General features: G+C 38.3%; 1 long non-coding RNA gene across 1 annotated transcript; it reads right to left on the bottom strand.

Moving 5' to 3' along the window:
• Positions 1-8414: 8414 nt before the first annotated feature.
• On the bottom strand, positions 8415-12445 carry LOC123976998. The gene is made up of 2 exons (XR_006826491.1): positions 12275-12445; positions 8415-8609 (listed from the first exon to the last, which is right to left on the bottom strand). It is a non-coding gene; the product is annotated as an uncharacterized LOC123976998 (long non-coding RNA).
• Between the last annotated feature and the right edge of the window lie 13478 nt (positions 12446-25923).

The raw sequence follows: 25923 nt of genomic DNA, 5'->3' as shown, positions 1-25923 counted from the left end.
CACAGACCAGAACTGAAGTGTTCTTTAAAGTAACGACATTTTTAGATGAGGCTAAATTATCGGCCAAAATACCAAATTTATCTATCTCAAGATAACTCACACCACAATATCCAGTTAACATAAACTCTGTATTTAAATGATGAAATGAAAACAGACTACTGGATCCACACATAGCATGGAGTCGAGCCAAAGTGGAAAGTTTTCTGTGCAACTATAAAAACCAGAAGAAGAAAAAAAGGGCTCAACTTTCAAATTGAATTGATATAAGAAGAAATGCTTGGTCACCACCAGCCATGCCTCAAAGTAGATAGTGATGTAGGGATAAAACTTGGGACACCAACTTGGGATAAACATACTCAATGATGAAGTTCAGATGTCAACACACACACACACACCAGATCTCGAGGCTTTTCTTTATTCCTGTATAAGATTAGAGCTGTTTGGAGTGGGTGATGCATTTCACATTAAGCTTCTGGTTTTGCTCATCCAAGAATAAAGAAAAATAAAAGAAATAAAGAGTAACTTCTAGAGATCTGGTGGCGAGCTGAGATCTAAGATCTACAACAATTATTTCTCCTGTGCTCTTCCAGTAACCTATTGAAAATTCTTTTCAGTTGTGCGGGAGTAAGTAAGCGCTTTAAACTCAGTAATGAGTTCAAACATCTGGGACCCTCTGCCTTTGTGAACCACAAACAAACATCTTCTTAGGATCTCCTCTTGACTCCCGCTATGACTAGATATGATGGTGATCGATGTTTTGAAGTTATGTTTTTTCAGGGTACTGCATAATGTTTTCCATCAACTCTTCTCAGCTCCAGAGAACGTCAGAACCTTAATACCAAGAGTGCAACCTGGACAAACTTTGCTTTTTGAAGTAACTCAGAGTTGGTTCTGTTCTAACCTTTAGTCCTGTGTGTCTATCCATGAGTGACATGGACTGCCATCACAGAACTGCTGGCTCATGATAGGATCCGAGACCTGCTGAGTCATCACATTATGTGGATCATTTACTGCTAACAATATTCTTTATGGGCCAATTATGACTTTGCATTTTCTATTCTCCTTCTCTCTCTTCTCTCTGGAGCATAATGATTGCTTTTCTGTTCTTTCTCCCTTAAGTAAAAATTATAAGAAAAATCTATGGCGACGATAACAAGGATTTATGTGGAGAATAGATGGTCACACGCATATATACTGACACTTTTGGCCTCTCATTGACCTACAGGTGACAGACACACAAAGACCAACACACACACACGAGGGCATGCATTTCTCACACATTCACGCACACACACAGACACACTAACATACACACAAGTACATTAACTAATGCATTGGTTTTATATGCAAAAGGTAGCACTTTCTCCAAAAGCAGCATTATCATTTATTTCATGTTCATCTGACAAATGCAAGTCTAATATGCATTCTCCTTTTAGCTCTATTTTGGTCTCCACCAAGTTTTTCGCAGAAATATCTGGCTATGTAGTGGCTAAATAACCTATTACGTCTGCCGTTTGGTGCGGGGCCGGTAGTGTAAAATGGGTTATCAGAGCTTTCTTTGTCAAAACTACTTACCTGTGTTGTGGTAATGGGTTTTTGTGTCATTAATGTGGGTGTGGTCTGTAATATTTTCCTTTTTTGTTCTTGTTTATGCCTTTCCTCGTTTGTTTATCAGTCCCTGCCTCTGTGTTCTCGTTCCTTGCCCATGTTATGTTTCTTTTGTGCAGTTCTCTTTTTTGTTTTCTTAGATTCGTCCTTGTGTATGTTAACATGCTTTACCCACTGTGTTATTTTGTAGTGTTCGGTCTCTAGCTTTGTTTCCTGTTGAGTCTGATTAGTCCCTGATGTATGTCACCTGTTCGTTCCCTCCCTGCTCGTGTGTTTACCTGTAAATATTGTCCTCAGTTCTATTCAGTCTTTGTCGTGTCTCCTTTGTATTTCAAGTGTTTCCTGCTTGTGTCCGTGTTCATTGTGCTGTGGAGTAATCTTACTCAGTCTGGATTTATGTTTCCTTTTTGGATCCTGTTTTTGGACTTTTGCCTCAACTTCTTGAGTGTTTTTCATTTTGTTAAATAAATCCTACAAACAGGATGTTTGTTAATTGTCAAGTGTTTGTCAATTGTCAAGTGTCTGCATCTTGGTCCTAAACTCTGTTTTCCTGCCTCGACACTCGGCCTGCACATGACAGACTGCTGAAAACAATACCAATAAGAGTTGTTGCATAAGTTGCCTAAACCTAAAACAATGAGCTGAAAAATACTACATACTTCATAACAACAGTGACTTAAAGCAAATGACAGGATGTGCTGACTTTTTCTGAAAACCTCGATCGGACACCCTGCCATCCACCCTGACCTCCTCTATACATCTTTTGAGCAGTATAAGAACGTCACAGTCCCTGGATTGGAAAAACATTTTCAGTGAAGGTAATCCAGTTGGCAAAAAAATGTGAAGCCTAGTATAAATATAGAGGGTTACACAAGGACATTTTCTTTCTATGAATCCACAGAAAAATTCCCTTTAATTCCTTTACATTGACACTCTTGATTCCTCCAACAGTTTTAGTTATTATATAGGATTTTCTCTATTAAATGAATGTTTGTCAGTCTGTGTGTGTCAGTGTAAAGCATTGATAATGGACCTGTCCTCAGCAGAGGACTGAGTAAAAACAACTTTATTCATTCTGTAACATAATAACATTACCTTGTTGCCATAATATAGTTACTGGGAGAAAGAGTATATATAAAAGATTCAAAACAACTGTGCTTGTGACAGGACTTTTGCCATATGTCCTCTTGTCTTGTATCTTTCTGGCTGTCTTCTGTAAACAATGATCAACGTCTTTCATAAAGGAACAATTTTGTCCCATTACAAGTGTGTCTGGCACAAATCTGGTGCCTCTGTTGAGTCAGTTTTGATTTCCTGTGACCACACAAAGTCTTTAGACTATCATGTCGAGACAGAAAAGGACGTTTGTCCTCACAACTGTGGGGAGAGTTGGTAAATATGGCAACATCCCTCCGACCAGAACTATTTCTAGGCCGAGACTGTTCCAATAAATGAGCTGAAAGTCTCCTCAACAAATCATGACTCAACCTTGTAACCTAGAGATTAACTTGTATAGTTACATTACAAGGCAACTGAGAAACTCCCTGAAAAAGCCCTAAATTAGCAGTACACCATTTGATTGAAGTGTTTGCAAAATATTATTCCAGAGGAGTTTTAGTGGCTTGAGTGCTTGGAGAATAAAGCAATAACATTTTTTTAGAATGGCTCCTGTACATAGATGATAAGTATTTACAATTATGAAATGGATCGTTTTGATTCTTGTCAATGCCCACGTGGATTTGCTTAAATACAAGTAAGTGTCATTCATACTGCTTGCTGACAGCTGAGCATGAACATTTATTAATTAACAGCTCAGAACTTCTGCCATTTTCTTTCAAAATCTTATACACCTACTTGTTGTTGTTATTTTACAATAGATAATTGTTTTTCATTAAATAGCTTTACTTTCTAAAAATGTATGTATCATGAAGTCAAAATCCTCAAGCTATCCTTCCTCTTTCGAGGTCACCGGATTTTATCCCTGATTAAAAAAATATAATGGAGACATGGGGATAAAAGGAAATAGAAGACTTCCACGAGGCACCAATGAAAATGAACGGGGGAAAAGCCATTTTCTGGTGGCCCTTTTGAACATGTCCCATTAGCAGCAGAAACCCAATATCCAGTCTTTACCCGTTTCTGTAGGGGGTTAAGAGGTTCACAGAAAGGCCTGATTGGAGAATGGAGACATGAGGAAGGAGGAAGAAGAGTAGAGAGAAACCAAGAAAAAGCAAGTGGGAAAAAGGTGAGGCTTCAAATTTGTAGAAGTCCTGGAGGTGAAAACTACAGAATATTACCTCACTTGGACTCATTATATACTGTAGGTGGTTTATTGATTTAACACAGTGGATAAGGAATCACAATTAAGTAAAATAAATACAGCAATTATTAATGTTCTTGCAACTAACCAACAACTTGTCTGTATTCACTGTACTGCTAGATGCAAACTTTCCAAATGTTATATTTAATTATAATAAAAGACTTTATTTAATTTAAGGTATTATTTAAGACAAATACATTTGTTTCAAAACATATTTAAAGAATCCACTCTCTTTATTTTCTGTCATAGCAGTAACTAATGCAGTAGTTCAGTCAATAAAATCGGTAATGATGGAACATTACACCACGCACTGAACTAAAAGGCAATGTAACTAGATCTGAATGCATTTATTTTCATTTGTAAAGGGGGTGTGTTAAGTGCTCTCAATAAATATAAAATCAACTATCATGAAAGTATTTTCCTTTAAAATACAAAGAAGTACAGAAGAATGCAACATCTTGAAAACATTATGAAATCAATGGCTAGGTTAATTAAACTAACCGTAACATCTAGATTATACCATTAGATTACTGCATTTAATCATTTCATCTAAGAACTTCAGAAAACATTTTACTCTACAGCATCAGTTATGTATTTAGATGTAAAAATGTACTTTCATATACTGTTATTAAAGAATGTTACAGAAACTCAAAAACTGAAATTTCTTGTTTTATAAAAACAACTTTTGTGTATCTGAACACTGCATCTGAGATCATCAGTGAATTTATATTCATAATTAGTCTGAGTGCTTTCAGACCGCTAATGGATTCGCAATGGAAGTTTCTCTAAGTGCAGCAAAGAGCAGAATCCTAATGTTTGTGTTTGTGATGTGTGTATGTGATGTGTCTGGCCACACACACAACTGTAACTGGAGAGCAGAAAGTATTGAACAAGGGGGAGTGGAGACACAGAGAGGGGGAGAGAGATGCCCTAATTGCAGAATGCAGTTCATCCTGTGTGACTGGAACATCCTAATCACTTATCACTAATTACACTTCTGTCTGTCCCTCTGACTAGTTGGTTGTTTGTTTTTGGCTGGTGGGCTGAATAGGTAATTTACTATTTGGCTTGCTGGCAAACTGTTTGGCTCGTTGTTTCTCTGGCTGACTGACTACTTGGCTGGATGACTGACTGACTGGTTGGCACACTGACTGGATGCATAATTGGATGACTGACTAGCTAGTGTGAAGCCTAGTTGATCGACGGGGTGGCTGACTTTATTTTTGACTGGCTAACTAACTGTTTGAATTAAATGGTATTTATAGGGTGTAAAGGGAATCTCAGCTTGCACTGGCTCAACTCTGAATATAATAATACCTGGCTCTGCAGTAAGAGGGAGTGAATCACTGGGCAAATACTCTTGGTCTGACAACTGAATGGATGGATGTGAAGGGTGTAATGGGTGTAGCTCTGCAATAATAAGTAGAAATGCAATGGGAAAATGGAAATGGAAGATTTGATTACCTGCTGTGGCAGTGCAAGTGAGAGTGGCATAATGTGCATTATCAATAACGTCAGAGAGCAGCAACATCAATGAGGTAATGTAGGTTAGGAAGTAGGTTAAAAGATGTAATTAGTGCAAATGGAAAGAGCACTAATACATATTAATTGCTACAGACTGTTGATGTGGGCAACAGCTGGAGACAATGACCACATAACCCTTAGTCTACAATCTAATCTAAAGTAGATCTAAAGTAGATTACAGCAAGTCATGGCTAAAGTGAGTTTTTAGATTTTGTCTGTTATCATGCTCCTGTCTGGCTGTGGTCCTACCAGACACAAAGTACAGAGCACAGAAAACACTCAAGGGTACATTCTTTCCACCACATTCACAAATAATGTGATAATGAGGCAGAATTTTCCATTTGGATCACAGAAAAAAAAAAAAGAGCAGCCTCGATTCAGAAAATAATTTTAAAAAGTCAGCCAGCAACTGGACGATTCACACACTGTGACCCAGCAACTCAGTTTGAGGGACAATGTTAGTGTAATGTTTACGGGTTGTGACCATTACATTTACATTACATTTATTCATTTAGCTGACGCTTTTATCCAAAGCGACTTACAATTGCTATACATGTCAGAGGTCGCACGCCTCTGGAGCAACCAGGGGTTTAAATGTCTTGCTCAGGGACACAATGGTGGATGTCTCACAGTAGGAATTGAACCCAGGTCTCCCACACCAAAGGCAAGCATCTTATCTATGCGCCATCACCATCCAAAAAGATAACTCACACATGCACACAGAAAAGTGTCTAAAAAAGAAAATAAGGGTGGTTTACAGCAAATAACAACACATACAAATATACAAGGTGCAGGGATGTGAACATGCACACGTGTATGCAGAAATCCATGCAAGCAATCACATGCACACGCAATAATACACTATGTGTATACCACACACACATACACACACACCCACACACACCCACAACCACAAACACCCACACAAGCTGATGTTCAGGAACTTAGATTGATGCAATGTTTGAAGAAGTCCAGATGGTGTGTGTGTTAAACAGTGCTCCCTGCAGAGAAGCACACTCACAAATATGCGCACACACACACACACACACACACACACACAGTAAACAAACATTATCATATATCTTTGTTCATCTGACTGCAAATTAGTTCCTCAAGGATTTCATTCAGATGTTTTGCAAAATTATATTTTTCTAAACATCTTACAAGGGGTCTGCAGTATTTTGTTGTTGGCGTCAACACGTTGTAACTACAGGCAGAGCCTCAAAACCAATGAAAATGTACAATCAAATGCAAAGAAAATATCACTACTGTTTCGATTTACTGAATCGTGAAGTTATAAAAGCAAAAAACAGGGGAGCTGTGAACACAAAGTAACAATCCTGATGCTATTTCTTTTACTGCACAACGTATATGGACCTTTAATATATAATATTTTATTTTTTAAAACATTAACAGGCCCTACATACTGAGTTTGACAAATTGTAAACATAGCAAAGTCTTCCATGCATTTTAACACCCAGCTATTTTCCACATTGATTAGTTTATTAATTCAGTGAATTAAAAGAACGTCTTCTTTTTTTAGACTAAATTAGGTCTTTTTGCTTAGCTTACTTGGAGATTTACCACAGCCACAAAAACCCTTGGATATACAAATAACATGTTTGAAAAGCCAGGAGTGATACTAAGGTTTTGGTCACAAACCCAGAAGTTACACTATGTTCACTGATTGACTTGTAGAGGTAAACAAATGATCCAGCTTTTGACAGCAAGCGCCCTCCTTTGGACTGCTTTGGTACAGGCCATCTAACAGCTAACATGTAACTTGTTTGCTAGACATACTGTCGGCTGCTGCAAATGCCAGCCAGATGGCATGACCTGCTTTGACCCAGTATTTGTTTGTAAAGGTACATGCATGATGGAGCACAATGTGGTATTCTCTCCACATACAGCAGTGGAGCACCACTCATTTTTATGCCTGACTGTTGCTCTGTCGTTTGCTGAGCATAATTAGACTCATAAAACACGTGAGATATGAGATGTTAGATTTACAATTTTTCTCATTCGGTGTGCATGGAGTGTGATTAGGTGCAATGTGGCATAAGGTATTTATATACATGATTTTTACATTATGCAGTGGATATTATAATGATATTGTTAATCAGCACTTCTCATTGAAAGGTTTTCTCTAAACCTCTCAACAACAACTACAAATCTCTTCCTTTAATTAACCCAAATTAAATCAACCCAAACAAAGGCATTTGCATCGATCATATTAAAATACTTATATATACTTATACTTATATATATATACTTATTACAGGGTTGCTGCCCATGGCCCTCTAGCTGTGTGGTTTATGCATACCATGTGTTGGACACCTGCTGAGAAACTCTATCTGTTTCTCAGCAAACAAACTAATTTGCTACTTATTTTTCTAAATAACTGAGTTTTAAAGTACACACTTGCCAGTCATAAATTATCGGGGGTAAGGCGCTTGTTTCTCCAAGTTGGGATGTAGAACAAATTAACAACAAAGACGACCCAGAGGCGTCTCTGTTCCTTTTCATGTGGCAATTAAATCAGATCTAATGAGAGCCCAGGAGTTTGATCAACATGCTGGATGTTTTTGCCCAGGAACCGGCGAGTGAAAAGCTCTCAGTTTAAGGTAGGACAGTCACAAACTGCATCTTTATGGCTGATTTAATGAGAAGTTGATCCATTTACTAGGCTATATGATTAGTGTTTTAATGATCCATGAGTGTTATTGAAAGCTATTTGTGTGTGTGTGCTGTATGTGCAAAACAGAGTAATCACAGAAACTAGCTGTAGCGGTGATCTCTGACATGTAGTCACAATGTGGTGGTGATGGGACCCGCAGAGTTCTTTTTGGCTTCAAAAAGAGCCTGACCAGTACTTTGTTTGGTTGAATATCTGAAAGGTTTGACTGGTTCTTATGAATGTTTTTCATTGCAATAAAAGGTTGAGTGACAGAGAGAGACAGCCTCAGAGAAGAGAGAATTTATTGGAAAAAGACAAGAAAGGGAGGGGTAAAAAGAAGATGCAAAGAAATTGACTTTCATTGTTTTATCTTCTTTGATGAACAGAGTCTGAAGTTGAAAGTAAACTGAGTGGCACAATGATACCAAGGTCCTGTTGGTAAAACACAAAGAACTAAACCACCTCCTTTTTTATATAGGCCTGTGGGGGGGATTGAAAGAGAAAAATAAAGAGGAGGGGGAAAGAAGAAGAAGGTTAATGTTAATATACAGTCACTTATTTCTCCATAATATCATCCATTTCGTACAAATCTTTGTATTTTCTACATTTGTCAGTGTGCAGTACATTACTAATGTAAATTCAGTGACAAGCCATGCGCCGCCTACACACTCACACTCACACACACACACACACGCACACGCACACGCACACAGACACACTCACACACACACACACACACACACACACACACACACACACCTGTTGCTTATAAAAATAATTTATCACAGTCACTTTACTATATTAAATCGGTGTGTGTGTCTGTGTGTGTGTGTGTGTGTGTGTGTGTGTGTGTGACTGTGTATGTTCTTAATTTGTTAAAATATATAGCTTTGAGCAGCATAAGCTGAAGCACTCTGGAGACAATTTACTGGACTTCAATAAAAAAAGATTATCTAGAGTACAAAATCACATAACATAATCAGTAAGATGAAAGAAAAACATTTCTGTAATGAGATACGATTGTTACACAACTACTGAAGACTGACTGTGGAGATAAATATTTACAAAACCAGCTTTCTGTGATCATTATTACTCTATGTATTAAATACAAATTAACAAATCCTATAAAGACATTATTAAATTGTTGAGGAAAGACATTTTTTGGAATAATTCAGCAAAAACTGTGTAAGCACGCATTACCTGCAACATCCAACTTTTCATTAGAAATGCAATCAAACACTGTGCTCAAGGCAAAAAGCTATTTCAAGCAAAAACAACGCAGCTATTGCCGAACAGTAGAGGCTTTCACACACTTAAAGAGCCAAATCATGGCTTCATCTATGATTTGATGTCAAACATCTTTTTCAATCTGCTGCCATGAAATCAACAACTGAAGAGGCATTCAGCATTTTCTATTAGCAAACAATTCATGTCAATACATTATTCATTAACAATGTGTATACTGTACATAAATGTACGCCTGTGTCATTGTGTAGGCGGGTGCATCATATATAATGGCAGATGACTGTTTTCCATTATCAACCCCCACGCACACTCAACCCTAGCCATCTCCTACAAAAAGACCTTTAGGTCTCAAGCCACTAATTCATCACAAACAAGCATAAACACACACAGTCAGTTTGCCATCACATATGATTTCAGCGCAGTAGAAACTCACAGGCCTTGTAGCCATGGAAAACAACTACTTAGTATAGAGAGAACGTGAAAGAGAGAGAGATTACAGAATAACTTAAACTGTCAATCATGCTAGAGACAACAGGCCAATAACTTTTGACGTAACAACATACATATGTGTGGCGGTCTGGAAGAAACCATCAGATGTCATGGCTACTAGTTGGCAAACTGTCTCAGAAGAATGAAAATGAGTGAAGTCTTGTCTTTGGGCTTGTTACACAGCTACAGTTTAATCCCTTCCCCTTCTTTTGATGCCTGAATAGCTTTTGAAAAGGCCTGAGAGATGTTTAAATATCAAGGAATTAGGAGGGTTGCAGCCAAGACATACGTTTCTTTTTAAGTACAATCAGGGAGGCGGGAACACATGGCTGCAGCTGCAGCTGCTGCTGCTGCTGCTACTAAAGCTGCTGTTTGGTCTTCTCTGTGCAGCATCTGTGACATTTGTATTGGTCTTTTTCAGTCTTCAGTCCTTTCAATCTGCTTTAAATGGTCCTGGTGACAGTGTGGACTGAACTCTGAACCTGTTAACGCCATGCTTGACCCACAGAGGTGCCCTTTGGTGTTGAAGTCGTGCCTTACTAAAAACAAAGGCACTCACCGTCCTGTAAGGTCTACTGGATAAAACCTTCCACCTCACTGCCAGTCAGTCCTGCAGAAGGGAACGTGGGCTGACTATTTGTGCTGCTGACTAATGGTGGTTAATGGTGTCATGCTGGCTTCAAATCAGGCAGTGTGGCACAGGCTTTAAAAATGGAAATGTTAGCTTGATTATTTTATTCCCTTTGGAAATTTAAAGCTTTACTATATGACTCTTGTAATTTGCTTTTAATGATTCTATTTGTCGCTGTTGGTTGTCAGAATTTACAATTGCTGTTTCTTGTATGTGGTTGTCTAACTGCAACTGTTTTTAGTTCACAGGACTCTCTTAAAAAAGAGCCTGATCTCAATGAGATACCTGATTAAATAAAGTTACTAATGGACACCTTTTACAGGTTTGCATTGCCCGGATAAACCTAAAAACAATCCTCCATTTAGAGTTGTAAAACCCTGAACTACATTAATAAATACCAGTGTTTCTAAATATTAAAGTGAAACTAAAATGTCTTAAAAGTTGTATTTCTAAATAATTTCAATCTCGACATAAGTTTGATAAAAATTTTTACTTAAACTATACTGAGATTCACTTTTCTTTACTGTAAGACCTTTCTACAATAGTGAAAATGGAAAATGCAAACAGACACAAATAGGGAGGTAATGGATTAATTGTTTAGAGCATAAAAAGTCAAAAAAGCTGTTTTTTACAAAAGCTAAATTTCTCAGAGCACAAGGTGACATATTCAAATTGCTTGTTTTATGCAACATTTGTCCAAAACACAACAATAAAGTATTCAATTCATAAAGACAAAAAATGTACTTTTGAAATGCTGGAACCAGCATGTTTGGGATTTTTGCTTCATGAATTACTTTTAAATAATTATGAAAAGCGTCGCAGGTAAATTTTCTCTTGATCAACTAATAAACAAATTGTTTCATTGCTAACACAATGTTAAGAGAAAGTCAAGGACTCTACAAGAACAGTAAGAAATAAAAAGTAAACTTGAGTTGTAAGAGTTTTTTGGCAGAAAATGAACTGATGTAGTGTCCACCTATTCATTCTTCACCCTCCCTCGTACAACGTAAGACTGAGGAGAGAAAGACAGAGAGCAAGATGGAGATTTTTTCCTTCGTTTCACGGTAAAGGCCCTCCAAACAAAAAACTGACTGTACATGTCATTAAGTTAAATCACGCACACACACACACATACAAAATTTGGGCCAGACCAGTTACCGCTCGTTAGTTGAGGTAATGTTTATATAGCATTATGCCACCACACACACACACGCACACACACACACACACACACACACACACACACACACAAATGGTTATACATGGCTCCAACATGGGTACTCAAGAGTAAGAAAGAGAGACAGAAAAAGAGGGGAGATCGAGTAAGACGCAGACAGACGCGAGAGACCGAGATGTAAAGTTATATTTGAGTCAGATGTAATAGCTGTAATTATATTGGCGATATGGAAGGCCTGAGTCTGGGTCTGCTATGTGTGTGTGTGTGAGTGTGTGTGTGTCTGCAATCGAACAAAGGGCCGCTTGTGTCAGGGGCCTGCTCACTGCAGCTCTTACCGTAATGATATTCCAACGCTTGCCGTGCGTGTGTGCGTGTGTGTATCTGTATGATGTTGAGTCTAGAAGGGAAATGACTACCATTCCGTGCCAGAACACCCCCCACCACCACCACCAACCATACGCACAGACACCCTGCACTCCAGTCTCACACACACACACACACACACACACAGATAGTATACAGATATTTATGTATGAGGGGAAAAGGGATAGGGGTGGTCACATACAGACTGATTAAGTGTGTGTGTGCAAAGGTGAAACTCACAAGATTTTCTTTTGTCATCTGTCTTCCTTTATGTCTATGTGTTTCTCTTCTTTCTCCTCTTTTATCTCTGTCTTTCTGTGCCTTTTTCCTATCTTTCCCTCCCTCCACCTCAGTTCAGTGAGTTTAGTCTGTGTAACTTTTACTTCCAATTTAGAAACAAAAATAAAATGGTTCTGCACAGAAAGAGCGAGAGACAGAGTGTGTGTGTGTGTGTGTCTGTGACATCATTAGCTGTGTGTGTGTGTGTATGATCCAGATGGATTTTCCACAGTGCTCTCCTTGATGGGCGGGTTAGAGCACTAGACAAGGTAGCATGCCAGCTTGCTTTCTTAAACGCACGCACAGCCACGCACATATACACATGCTGTTATTTTATTCCTAGACACATGATTCCCTTCACTGTGTGTGAAATTCAGGGTAAATATTTCCCCTCCCTGTGCCACCATCATCTATCTTTTTCTCTGCTGCTCTTGTGTTAATGACCTTTGACCTCCTTGATGATGAGAAAAATATGGAGAATTTAGGGATCTTTGTCAGATGCTTGCATTTCATATTCTTAGCTTCCTTTACTTATGCAGGAAAAATTTATTTCCTCACTTTGAGAAAATCTCACAACATACTCCCTGGCTTTTTAGTATTTCTCTTTTCTATAGAGTTCCCATTTTCCTTCATATTATATTGTCCCTCTCATTTCTTTGAATCATAATTTCCATTTATTTCACAATGCTCACAGCTCATATTTTAGGTCGTCTCAGTACTGCTGCTATTTTTCACAGTGCCATAATGTGTGCCTTTTTATACTTTCATGCATACTTAATACGTTGTGGTGCTAAAATTGTCAGTTGTGTTTATGCAACCTCCCATTTTCAACTCACTTTCATCCAGAACGTCACTCCAAACCCAAAGGATTTTTTTTGTTGTGTGTGCTGAAACAGCTAGAAAACTTAAACAGGGAAATCTCATCGGCAGCAGAAAATCCATATTCATTAACATACATGCTGTAAATAAAGGGAGGAGAGTCTGACACGGGTTCAGATAACATCAGACATAAAAGAGAGACACAGAGATAGAGAACGATTTAGGGGGTCATCTGAGAAAAAGACAAAAAAGATACAAATACAGAGATTTAAGGACAGGAAGAAATGCCGGAAAAAAGGAAATTTACAGAATGCGGAGAGGAAAACGAAGAACAGAGAGGCTAGTGTGGTTGATCTATTTTGACTCTTTTAATGCTCTCCTTTCCCGTAAAAAGATGTTTTCCTCTGTGTGGTTTACATATTGTCAATATTCTGTCTCCAATTTAAATGGTTTCAATTCTCTTTCCCTACACAAGATGTAACTCAGAGCTCCCAGCTAAATACAAACACACAAATGGATACAGAGCGAAGACGAACTCCATTCACTTCCATTTGATTAGTTAAAAATATAAACAGTACTCCACTACTGACATTGACACATCTTTTTGTCTTTGTTTCTTTCTTCTTCCACTGTTAATGTTTTTAATAATTATTCTTTGTATAAATAGTGTGTTGGGGCTCTTAGCAACAGGCATTACAACACATATCACATGCATACAGTGCATGTCTATAAAATGCCTGTACATTAAGACAAAAGAAGAAGATGCAACACTCTATTAAGGTCAAACTAGAAGACAAAGACAATCTCTTAGCAGGTACTGCTCATACTCAGCTCTGCAGGTCCTGTCAGAGTACAAGAGTGAAATAGATCAAAGTATCAAAACACAGTTTTTTATGAATTAATTCATGGCCCTTCAGTCGTGGTCCTCCAGGCCCAGAGCACTGTTGGGTTTCTATCAAACCTGGTTAACTGCATTCACCTCCTCTCCCTCATGTGACTCATTTCTGGATTCATTGACTCGAATGAAAACCAGCAGGGCCCCCGAGTCCTGAGGAGCAGGATCAAAAGCCGCTGAACTACTTCAAGGTCAGCGTCCAGCAAGTGATATTAAAAAAAAAAGAAAACAAGATTAAAGGGCAGGCTGAAATTTAAGTGGACTTCTTTGTGATTTCTGCATTTTGTTCACACATTGGATACTCAGTGTTAGGATTAAAAAGCACCATGGAAACTGGTAATCGCTCCATACCATTAAAAGCGTCAAAGATGATAAATGACAAAAAAATAAATAAATTTAAGTATCAGCAGCAAATAACAGATCCATAATAGGCATTTTTAAAGGCTAACAGGTACAGTAAGTTAAAGCCCTTGACTGCCAAAATGATGACACTTTTACAGACTGGACCCTCTAAATTTAAGACATATTGAATGATGGTCGTAACATTTTATTTCTCCCAGAATGCCTATGATTTGTTCTGAACTCTCCAGTCACAAAGGAAAATACCTCAAACTTCAGAGATGTTACAAACAGTGAGCTCAGGCAGATAATACTGTATTTCCCTATGTTGGGTGAGAATAGTGCCGCTACCCAAACACTTACTGATCATTACTACCGACTGTTACCATGGTAATCAATCTTCACTCCATCGCTACCTATTTCCTCTCTCTGGTTGGCTTGTTGACAGACAGCCATCTCCAAATCAATCCCAGGTTGCACTGCTGCAGCATCCATCACAATGTAAGAGAGAACTCCATTTTTCTTGTCTCTCCTTACTTTCTCCCTACACCTCCTCTTCTGTCTGTCTCTCTTTCTCCTGCTTTCCAGTTTAACTTCTGTTTGATTCTTTCACACCGTCGCATTTTCCTGACTCAACCTCCCTCCCTAGTCTGTTTGTCTCATTCTTCTTTTACCACCTCCATCGTAGGTTGCCTCTTCTTCTCTTTCAAATCAATAACTTTAGAGAATGTCTCTCTCTCAAAAAAACAACACTAAAACAGAGAACAAAATCTGAATTTACAAAAACCAACAAACAACTGTTAGCATTTTCAAATCATACTTGCATGATTCAGTATATGTAACTTCTTTGTAACTTTTTCTTTGTGTAGTTTCTTCAGAGTAGATTTAGAAATGTTATCAATCACAGAAGCATCCAGTGAAATTAATCAGCCATGTCTGTGTTTTTCATGCTCCCTCTTGGTAAAAATTACAGGACAAATTACTTACTATTACCACCTACTGTTGAACTCAAAGGCACTACATTTAATGCCATCAGGACTGAAACCTATTTGATATAACATGGTATATAACAAACAATTTAGAAAATACACGATTATTATCTGTTATTATCTATTTTCAAAGTTTTAGGCTGCAACAAATTATTGTTTTCTCATAAATCCATTAAGAAAACTGTGAAAATGCTCATAACAATTTCCCAAAGCTCAAGATGTTCTTGTTTTGTATGGCCAGCAGGCTAAAATTCATCACGTGCCATGTCATTTCACATGAGACAAAGTAAAAGGAGCAAAACCTCATATGTTAGAGGCTGGAACAGGAAATGTTGTCATTATGCTTAAAAATGACTTAAATGATTACTTTATCATCAAAATAGTTGCCATTAAATTTCTGCAACTCGATTCATTGGCTAATCTCTATTTTTTTATGTTGTCTCAGAAAACATGACTAGTTGCTATGCAACAGGCTTTTGTCAACTTAAATGGGTTTCCTGATAAAAACAAAAAGCTTGTCTACCAGTTGCACTGCCTGCTGGGAACTTATAATACAATGAACATAAATATAAATAAATTATGATGGATGGACATTGACTACACAATAAGCCTCAGTTGGATCTTCACCTTAACTTCAAGACAAAAACTTAAAATTAACAAGTTTTCTGTTAATATTGGTTGGAAACTACAGTGATTCTAATCACATCAGAATGGGTACATGAAAGCTGCGCTGCCCTTTGTAAGTAATTATATCTCAGACGTCGTTTGGGAAACTAATCCATCCGAATAGAGCTTTAGTCTCTTTCTCTGTCTGTCTCCGTCTCCCCACTTCAAGAATACCAAATGAAGACCATATTAGCAGTTATGTATAGATGAATGATGTCATCGTTCCTCAAAACCCTCATTGATGTTCATGATAATCACTATGACTGATAACTACAACCTTCCAGGGTGAATGTGCATTTGCATGTGTGTGTGTGTGCATGATTGTGAAGCAGTGAGGATTTAAAGTGAGGATTTAAAAGAAAAAGATAAGGACTAAGTGGGCAAGGCAGTGAAAGAGTTGGAGAGTCCGATGGAGAGGTGTGGAGTGAGTAAGAGACGGGGGACCACAGAGATTTAGGGTAAGAGTACGTGAGAAAGCAAGATTAAGAGAAGGAGAGGCGCGAACAGGAGAATAAAAGAGAGAAAGACAGAGAGCGAACAAGAGAATGAAATAGAGAAAGAGACAGAGTTGTCAAGCACTCTATCACAGAAAACAAGAGTAATGTTAAGGCCTTAAGGATCTTTCACACACTTGATGGATGGTTTAGTGTGTGTCCATGAGTGTGTATGTGTGTGTGTGTTTGGGTGGGTGAGAGAGAAAAAGAAAGAAAGAATAGGAGGGGTGTCAGTGTGTGAGCCATTGCTGCCTCCAGTGGCAGAAAAGCAGAAAATGATGACTGTGATGGCTTTGTACTGCACTGCATATCCTCCACTTCTTTAATATAAACACACACAATCACTTATAGCACACTACTCCATCTGTATTTTATGGCCATCTTATCATATATACATGTTTTTAAAGATTTGTTCGCAACAATTAGTTTTTTCTTCATTCTTCATTATAAAAATACCATTGCAGTGGTGAAAAGCTTGACAGACAAGAAAATAACTTATCATTAAACTAAAAACTAAAAACTGTCTCCACTCAAAAGCCCTACAAACAATGACATTTCATTTCACTAAAATAGCAAGAAATCATGAAATTGACTTCTTACATTATCTCATCTACTTTAAATCACATAACAAACAAAACCTTTTCTTTTCAGAAAAAAAACATTGAACCTACCTGTTCAGGGGAACCTGACACGAGACTTTACACTCGTTATTTGTCTTGAGACAGGAACTATTTATACAATTTGTAGTGAGCATCATGAATATCTTTGTGAGCTAAATAAAAAACACATGAATCATACAAAATAATGTCATGCCAGTAATTCTGGGATGTTATCCCTGTTAAATATCTTTCTAGTGTGCCGCTGCTTAGGCATATTTACAATTATGTTCCAAAGTCAAATCATCTCACGCTGAAGTCTGACATTTGGAGGTTCCCATCCTATAAAACAAACACACACACGCACGTGCACACGTGCGCGTACACACAGCATTGTCCTTGTGGAGTGGTTCTATGGATGGCAGTGTTGGTCACTCCATCACTTTGGTCCAGACTGAAATATCTCAATAACTATGGGATAGATTAGCAATACATTTTAATTTCTCATATGTCTTTTATAGTCCCCAGAGGATAAATCCTTTGGTGATTTTCCTCTAGCACCAACATGAGGTTCATCCATCCATCCATCCATCGTCAACCGCTTATCCTGCGTACAGGGTCGCGGGGGGCTGGAGCCAATCCCAGCTGACATCAGACAAAAGGCGGGGTACACCCTGGACAGGTCGCAGGGCCACACATAGACAAACAACCACTCACACAATCATTCACACCTAAGGACAATTTTAGAGACACCAATTAACCTAGCCTGCATGTCTTTGGATGGTGGGAGGAAGCCAGAGCACCCGGAGAGAACCCACCAGGTTTTGAACCCACAACTTTCTTGATGTGAGGCAACCGTCCTAACTGCATCACCGCGCCGCCCTATTAGGTTCATCTTTTACTTTTTTAGTGAAATGTCTTGACAACTCTTGGTTGGAGTGCCCTTAAATTTGTACATTTTCATTCCCCTCGGGGTCAACCATAAACCTTTTGATAATTCCTTAATTTTTCATTAGCAAGTAAAAGTGTGTGTAATACTTTATGATTAAATACTAAACAACAACAGTTTTCACCTGGGAAAAAAGCACTTTTGTTGATACAGCACCTAACTGTAGACTCTTGTGCTGCGTCCAAAATTGCATGCTATGCACTACATTCTCTATATATGTACTTCATTCTGAATACTTCTGTGTGAATCAACAGTAGTGTGGATCTCTTAGGACGCACTGCTTAATGTGCAATTATAAAATCACTACCTGAGAACCTCCGCGGCACTTGGGGATGTTTCACCATTTTCCAAACTAATTTTAAAAATATATTACACCTTGTGAAACCATATATTTACACTTAAATTGAAGCGTTTTGACGCCACAGTTAACTTGGTCTCTGTCCGCCATTGTATGTTATGTTGTTGTTGCTGTTGTCGTCACTACTGCACTGCATTGTGAGATGCTGATAAAAACAACCCAACCAATTAAATAAGTTTTTTTCCTCACACAATCAATAGATTTTCTTTGACGTCAATGTCATCATTCTTCCCACACCAAGATGGATTTATTGATTCATTTGGTCCCACATCAAAGTGTTTGTCAAACAAAATCAAGATTACAAACAAAAGACGGAAATCCCTCCTGTATACCTTCATTAAGGAGAAGGAGGAAAAATCCAGTAAGAGTGGACAGACAGGAGGAATGCCAAAAAAAAAGCTGTGTCGGCATATGAGTTCACTGGCTTTCCTTGAGCCCCGGAGGTATTATGACCATTATAAACTGACCATTAAGCCTTGTGTTAAATGCCATGTATCACATATAATAAACACATTTATGTTGTAACTTTTCACAGTATTGGACAGATGTTTCCAGTGTGAAGTTTTGGTGGAATACACGGAACGCGAATATTCATGTTGGACTTGGTGTGAAAGGTCTGAAGACAAAAAATCGTCAATTATTAATTTTTCTATTGCTTTCCCAGTTCTTATTAAACTTGTGTTCCGTTTTGTTGTCTTCTCTTCTGTCCAATTGTATTCTGCTGAATTCAAGGTCTCTCTCTGTATGTGTGAAGTTGTTTAGAAGTCTATAATTTTCTGGCTTAGTTGTGCTGCCAGTGGCCCAAAACTCTGCTCATTCATCAAAATGTCTCATTTAAACAATCCTCTCTGTCATCCCCCCTCTTTCTCTGTCCCTCCCTCTCTCTATCGTCCTCTCCTTCTCTTGTTTCTCCCTCGCTCTCTTCTTTTCTGCTCCCGCAGTCTCTCTCTGGTGGCGTCTTAATTTTCACATCAAAAGATGCTTTCTTGGCACAACTGTCAAAAATCAACAATATTTCCTAAGCTGTTTTGAATGTGGTGCAGTTTCGCACAATTGAATCAAACCAGTATACAAAATTGAGAAAGGAAACAGATTATGTCACGCACTAAAAAGAAAAGGTTATACAAATAATTGCTTTTTGGCTAATATTAACAGTGAAACCACTTAAGAATTGCTTTAATTGCCAAGGCAGGAGCATTTGGTACCGTGGAGAAACTTTGTTTCTAAATGAACTAAATGAAACCGTCCTGTCTTGGCATCTTGTAGCAAAAAGGTATCTAATATTATTCACAGAAAAGGAATTTTATGGTGTTTTTTTCTTTGTTTCTCTATCATTCCCTGTCTTTTCCATCTCTGCGGTTGTTTCTATTGTTACTGCTCAATTCACGATGTCAGTCTCAGACTATCTGTATCTCTTTCTTTGACTTTCTCCTTCTCTTTGAGCTGTGGCAGGAATTTGTAATTATTTTTTCTTCAACTCATAAAACATGTTCAGCTACAGCCCCGTGATACACACACGCGCGCGCGCACACACACAAACGCGCACATATCAGTCTTGTCCTGTTTGTAATTATCAATCCATTTGGGGATTTGAGGATTTTCTCTGTAAAACTTAAAGGCTTGTTTTTCTGTTGAACAAAACCACATCAGAAAACACGCGCGCACACACACACACACACAATAACACACATATACAAAATGACTTCGTTGTCTAACATGGAAATTATATGCACTAGCTTATGCACTTACACACACATGCACAGGCGCCACCAGAATCTCCAAGGAGGGGAAGCCACAGTGTTTGAAGATAAGGATTTTTCCACTCTTCTTCTTCTTCTTCTTCTTCTTGTGTGTGTGTATATATGGCTCTTGGGCCTCTCATGAAAAATAAAGTTTGAGGGATTTAACTGTATGAGACATTTCTCACAAACTGACGCACTGCACTAACTCACTCTTGCAAACTCACTTTTTACACTTGCACACAAATAAACAATTTCATTCATACACAAACTCATACGTACACACACTGAAACAATCACACGTTAAAAGTGAGGTGTTCTCTTGCAGAAGTAAACATCTTTTTAAAGCATGTGGATGTGTTATCAGGATGAAAATCATTCTTCATTGACTAACTTTCTTTGAAAAATTTGATTTTTGGGGGGTAAATATTGGTGAAAATGAAAACTATGACTTTTCTCAATGACCAAGGCAGTGTTTTTCTAAAATTTAATCCATAGCTATCACATTTGTCTGGGCACTGTGTATCTGGAAATTGAATGAAGAATGCAAGAAAATAGGAGGAACATGCAGAACTCTCACTGATAAATGATAATGATTTATCATTGCTTCTGGGAGACAAAGGGGCTTTTTACGTACACCTGACATTTCACAGCCAGGAGGAAAATGTTTCCTTTCAAGTTAATTGCAAAGAAAACTAAAATGCTTTTCAGTACATTGAAGTTTCCTGGGCTTAAGATACCTGGAAAAAGTACTAATACAGGCTGTGTGGGTTAGGAATGACCCCTTAAGAAAAGTAACACTGTACTGTAGCTGTGCAGTCATTCACACACAAACACGCCAAACCTCACATACAGTACACTCGCTGCACTCTCACTCACACAGTTTTGCTCTCTAGACATATAAAAACACAACAAATTTCTAAAGTGTGTCAAAGTGAGTTTAAAAAACAATTTGTCATTTTTGTCCCATGTTTTCCTAAAACACTGACGTTCACAAACACACACACACACACACGCACGCACACTTTTGTCTCAACAATGGGATGAAAACACAGTACACATGCACACACAGAAAAGAAGGGGGAGCAGGCTTTTTTGATGACACTTTAAATCCTACTGAATTAATTATAATCCTTCAAAATATATTATTAATGTGCCAGAAGATAAAACTCAAACATCAAAACACACATAAGCAATGTGTGTGTGTGTGTGTGTGTGTGTGCAGATTTAGTGTCTGTGTTTAATCACAATCTCAAAAAGCAGCTGAAGTTTGAAGCCCCACAGAAGAGGAGAGGTCCCTAGTGAAGAGGAGTGGAACACAAGAACAAAGAGGTGCATCAATACATTTGAAGGAAGTGATACTGACCTCAACTCCCCAGCAAATTATATAAATTGATATAAAATTCATTAAGGAGACAATGAAAATAAACCTACGCTGGTTTGTGTATGAGTACAGGAGCTTTAAAGTGAGTTTGTAAGGACCTTTCTTGTCCTTAACCGAAAAGATTAACCACTCTATAATATGTCATACTTGCTAAAGCCAAATATAAAGAGCCTTTAGCCATCTGGTATACGACCATATAACAGCTAACTATAAACAGTATGGCAGAGCAAGAGAGTGAAAGAAAAATATAAGACAGACGGACACAAACCACAATTAACACAGTTAGCCTTAACTTATGACTTATGTGGCTATATTTTGCTTTTTATACTTCAAAATGCGCTCTGTCCACAGGTATTCTGTCCATGTATATTTCATGTTTAAATTTTAGGCATTTAGATGCTCTTATCCAGAATCACTTACATCTGAATGCAACAGTTGCTTGTGCATAACTCGTTAAAATAACAAGGAACCTAAAACTATAAACAGAATAAAACTCTCAAACTCAAACAAAGGTAGAATCAGTATTTCTTTCTTATAATCTGAGCTCAACATGTGTTATGGGAAGCGTCTGCTGGGTCCCCTACATGACACAAGTGCTATTATATTTTAATAAGACTCTGTCCCAGGGTGAGACACTGCATTTATTCACTTTGAGTCCCCACACGACAGGAGAAGTAATATGTTTTAATGAGTCGGAGCCGGGCAGAGTGACTACATTTACTCATCTTGGCTCTGAGGCTGAGATCTGAGAGACTCTTCCTTAAATGACTTCTGCACTGGCTAAGTTAGTTCAACACAAACAGGCTTTACTGACAGAGCATAAACAGAAAGGTTCAAAAGGCTCTTGAACTTGTTTAGATTTCAGAGAGGGAGCAAAGGTTTGGAGAGATCTGTCAATCCGCAACTTCACATTCAATGATGTTTCTCAAAAATCACAGTGTGATGTACTATTTCAGTTTTGAATCAATATGTTTCCATTATTCTCTATGTTTTAGTTATTGGTCCTGCTGCATTTCAGCAAAAAAATAAATCAATTAAACCAAAATATGTATAATAACAAATACTCCAGATCTTGTCTACATCATGTTAGTCACATATCCCCAGGTCACTGAATGGTAACTACAATATTTTGGACGTTTGCAGGTTGTTGAAAGCTCATTTCGATAACATGAGACTGCAACCTGGCACCACTCATGTGGGCATCATTTCACAGAGTTTTTATGCAAATTCTTGACCGGCAGCACTTTGCATTATACATTTATCTGATATGTTATCCTTGAACCAGTGGAACAGGCTATTAAACAAATATGAGCAAGGCTACTTTAACCTGCTTCAGCATTTACCGTATTTAAGCCCGTTTCTGAAGGCAGCTGTAAAATCAGTGCTCTTATTTTACCATGGCCCAACATGACTTTTTGGTACAAGATTAAATCTAAAATATTTATGCAAGTAGGACTCATATCGATGTGATAAAGCACTGTGAAGCACTTTGAATAACCTTGTTGTTAAAATGTGCTATACAAATAAACTTGCCTTGCCTAAGTACAGTTCTGATAAAACACCTTATCGTGTACTAGGGCTATCCCCTAATAGTGGACTAAAGGGTTAGTTAATGAGCAGAGTGTTAGTTGACAAACTTTTCATTGGTTGGTTAGTCGCAGAAAACCCCCTGTAAAATCTCAAACTCCATTCGGGAGCTGCGCCTTGTCACCAGGACAAAAGTATCAATTGAATTGTTGCAACATGGACCTTTTTCATGCTTGCGTTTGCAAAATGTATATTTTAAAGGCTCATTATTACGGTTTTGTATATCTATGTAACGTAGAACAGGGCTACTTATAACATTCTTTCTCAGTCCTAGAACTCACAAATATACATTCACATTGACACACCCACATTGTTAGCCTATGTATGTCCCCATCACCGTCCAGTCTTTGTAGATTCATCAGCTCCCTAAACTCCATCAGCTCCATCATTTCATCAGCCTCAGCAGAGTCATCAGCCTAGACTACCACCATTGTCTGGACTTCATGGGGGGATTTATCTTGCTGCCGCTCAGGGCAGATGCCCCTTGATTACAAAAAATCTGGAGTCAAAGCGCCAAAAACGTCCTGTCAAGACTTACTATCACATATTATCTATTAATATAAACAGTTATCTTTACCTCCATTCACTTGTCGCTGATTGAAATTATCTCTCAACACAGGCATCTCACCGGCAGAATTTTTCATCTGTGTTACAAAATAAGGCCTCTCCTGTAGGACTGAATAAAGACTTGTTAAGATGGAGATTTGTCGCAGTGTTTCTGCACTGTGAAGTGAAAAAGGATTTGTGACATCCAAAATGAAAGGTGCCATAGCCGCACAAACACCTTGGCAGGTGTGAGTCTGTCACAGTTCAAAAGGCAGATTAGCAGTGTGCAGGTTTCTCTGGATTTAAAAAAAATATCAAATACGCCGCTGAACAACCAATTAAATGTGAGAACATAGCAAACCCATTTTCCTCCATCTCTCCCTTTCCCCACATTTTCTCTCTCACCGTCTCTCTCTCTCTGCCCTTTGGTGTCAGTTCTCTGTTCTGGCATTTACGAGACAAATGCTAGTGTGTCACACCTTGTCACTCATACCGCACGCACACTCACATGCACGCACATGCCCGCGCGCAGCTAAATGCTAGAGTGTCAGCAGGCCTGTCAAATCGAGTGCCAATGTGCGGGAACCTCTCGACTTGGCAGGACACACACACACTCACACACACACACACAGACATAGACAAAAGTCAGGTAGAAACATGCAGAGATGCACAGCCGTACACAGTGAGAGGGGGAAATTAACAATATGCAAACAAGTCGCCCACCATGAGTTGTTGACACCTAAACAATGGAAACACAATTACTCTCGCTCTCTATCAACCACACACACAGACACACACATACACACAGATACTAAATAACAGCAGGCTTCAAAGGCTGGGCAGAAGTGAGACAAAGATTAAATTCCCCTGGTGTTTGGTACCAGAAGCAGATGGTGACAGAACTTGGCAGCAGAGGCTGTTTGGTACCAGAGTGATATATGGACAATCTCTGCTATTACTTTACACAAGACAGTTTGAACCATTACACTGAGAAATAGTTGCCCTACTTGCATTTTTTGGGCATGTTCTTCAGCTTTCCTTTTCTCGAATTTCTTTGAATGACCATTCCTGTGATGTTTAGCCTATTTTCTTCCCATTTACATTGCTGCAAACTATCTTGCAAACCATAGTTGTAGAGGTAGTTTTTCAGATGTTTGAATGTATTTTTCAAGAGTATGATGTTTGATTTTATTTATCATATTATATTTTACGAATTACAGTAATGGAAACTAATGGTTCTCTGAAAAGTAATAAAAGACAAGTTCAAAAATCTGAAATTCTGGCATCGATTGGAAACTGGTCAGCAGTACTATAAAGTACATGTTGTTTGTAGATGAGGAGTTAAAACATGCAAAAAGTGAATCTTATGATAGTTTACTACAACTCTATTGTATCAGCAAAGAGGACTGATGTCTGATATACATATCCTAACCAGAAGCATCTCACTCTGGTATAATAATAAATAAATCCTTACAAAATATCAAAATAAAAAATAAAAATGTCCTTGTCGATGGTTAAAAACAATTCACCTTGATATTAATGTATAACATTACAATAATGATATTCCAGCTCTCTGATGTGTTTATGCCAGACTGTACAAGACGGCGACAGCTCAAGTAAATAAAAAGGATATCTGTTAACATCTCAAATTTACAAACAGCAAAATGTGCTACAGCAGCCAAAGTTTCAATGTTACAAACACATCCAGTGCCTCAAACCCTTATTCTCTCTCTCTCTCTCTCTGAATCTTGATGTCTCTGGGGAAGCTGAAGTTGACAAGTGGAAGACAAATCGGGCCATCACCACCCTAAACGGAGGACCCACTTTAAGCTGGCATAGAGGTTATAGCCCCCATACACCCACACACAGGCATACACACACAGATCCCAGTGTCATCGGTTGGCATATGTGACCTGACAGCCTTCAGAGAGACATGCAGGGAGACAGTCAGAGATAAATGCAGCACTGTACTGTATGTGTAACTTTGTGCAGAAAGTCAGAGTCAGTCATCTAATAAACTAAGTAACTATAACAACACACACACTAAGAAAGTTTCTCACACACACAGTCTTTCGCTCTGTCTCTGGTTCTCTCCAGACTTTAGGACAGCTCTTAATGTATTATTCATATGAAGAATTGTGTGTGTGTGTGTGTGTGTGTGTGTGTGTGTGTGTGTGTGTGAGGTGGCACTGCATTTAGAGGCAAGCAGCAGGTAAATTGAGGTCAGGTGAAGTCAAAAGAAAAAGCCA

The sequence above is a fragment of the Micropterus dolomieu genome, linkage group LG09 (assembly GCF_021292245.1).
Source record: "Micropterus dolomieu isolate WLL.071019.BEF.003 ecotype Adirondacks linkage group LG09, ASM2129224v1, whole genome shotgun sequence".
NCBI classification, from domain to species: domain Eukaryota; kingdom Metazoa; phylum Chordata; class Actinopteri; order Centrarchiformes; family Centrarchidae; genus Micropterus; species Micropterus dolomieu.
Note: the sequence above shows the minus strand (reverse complement) of the source record. Positions and strands in the feature narration are given on the sequence as shown.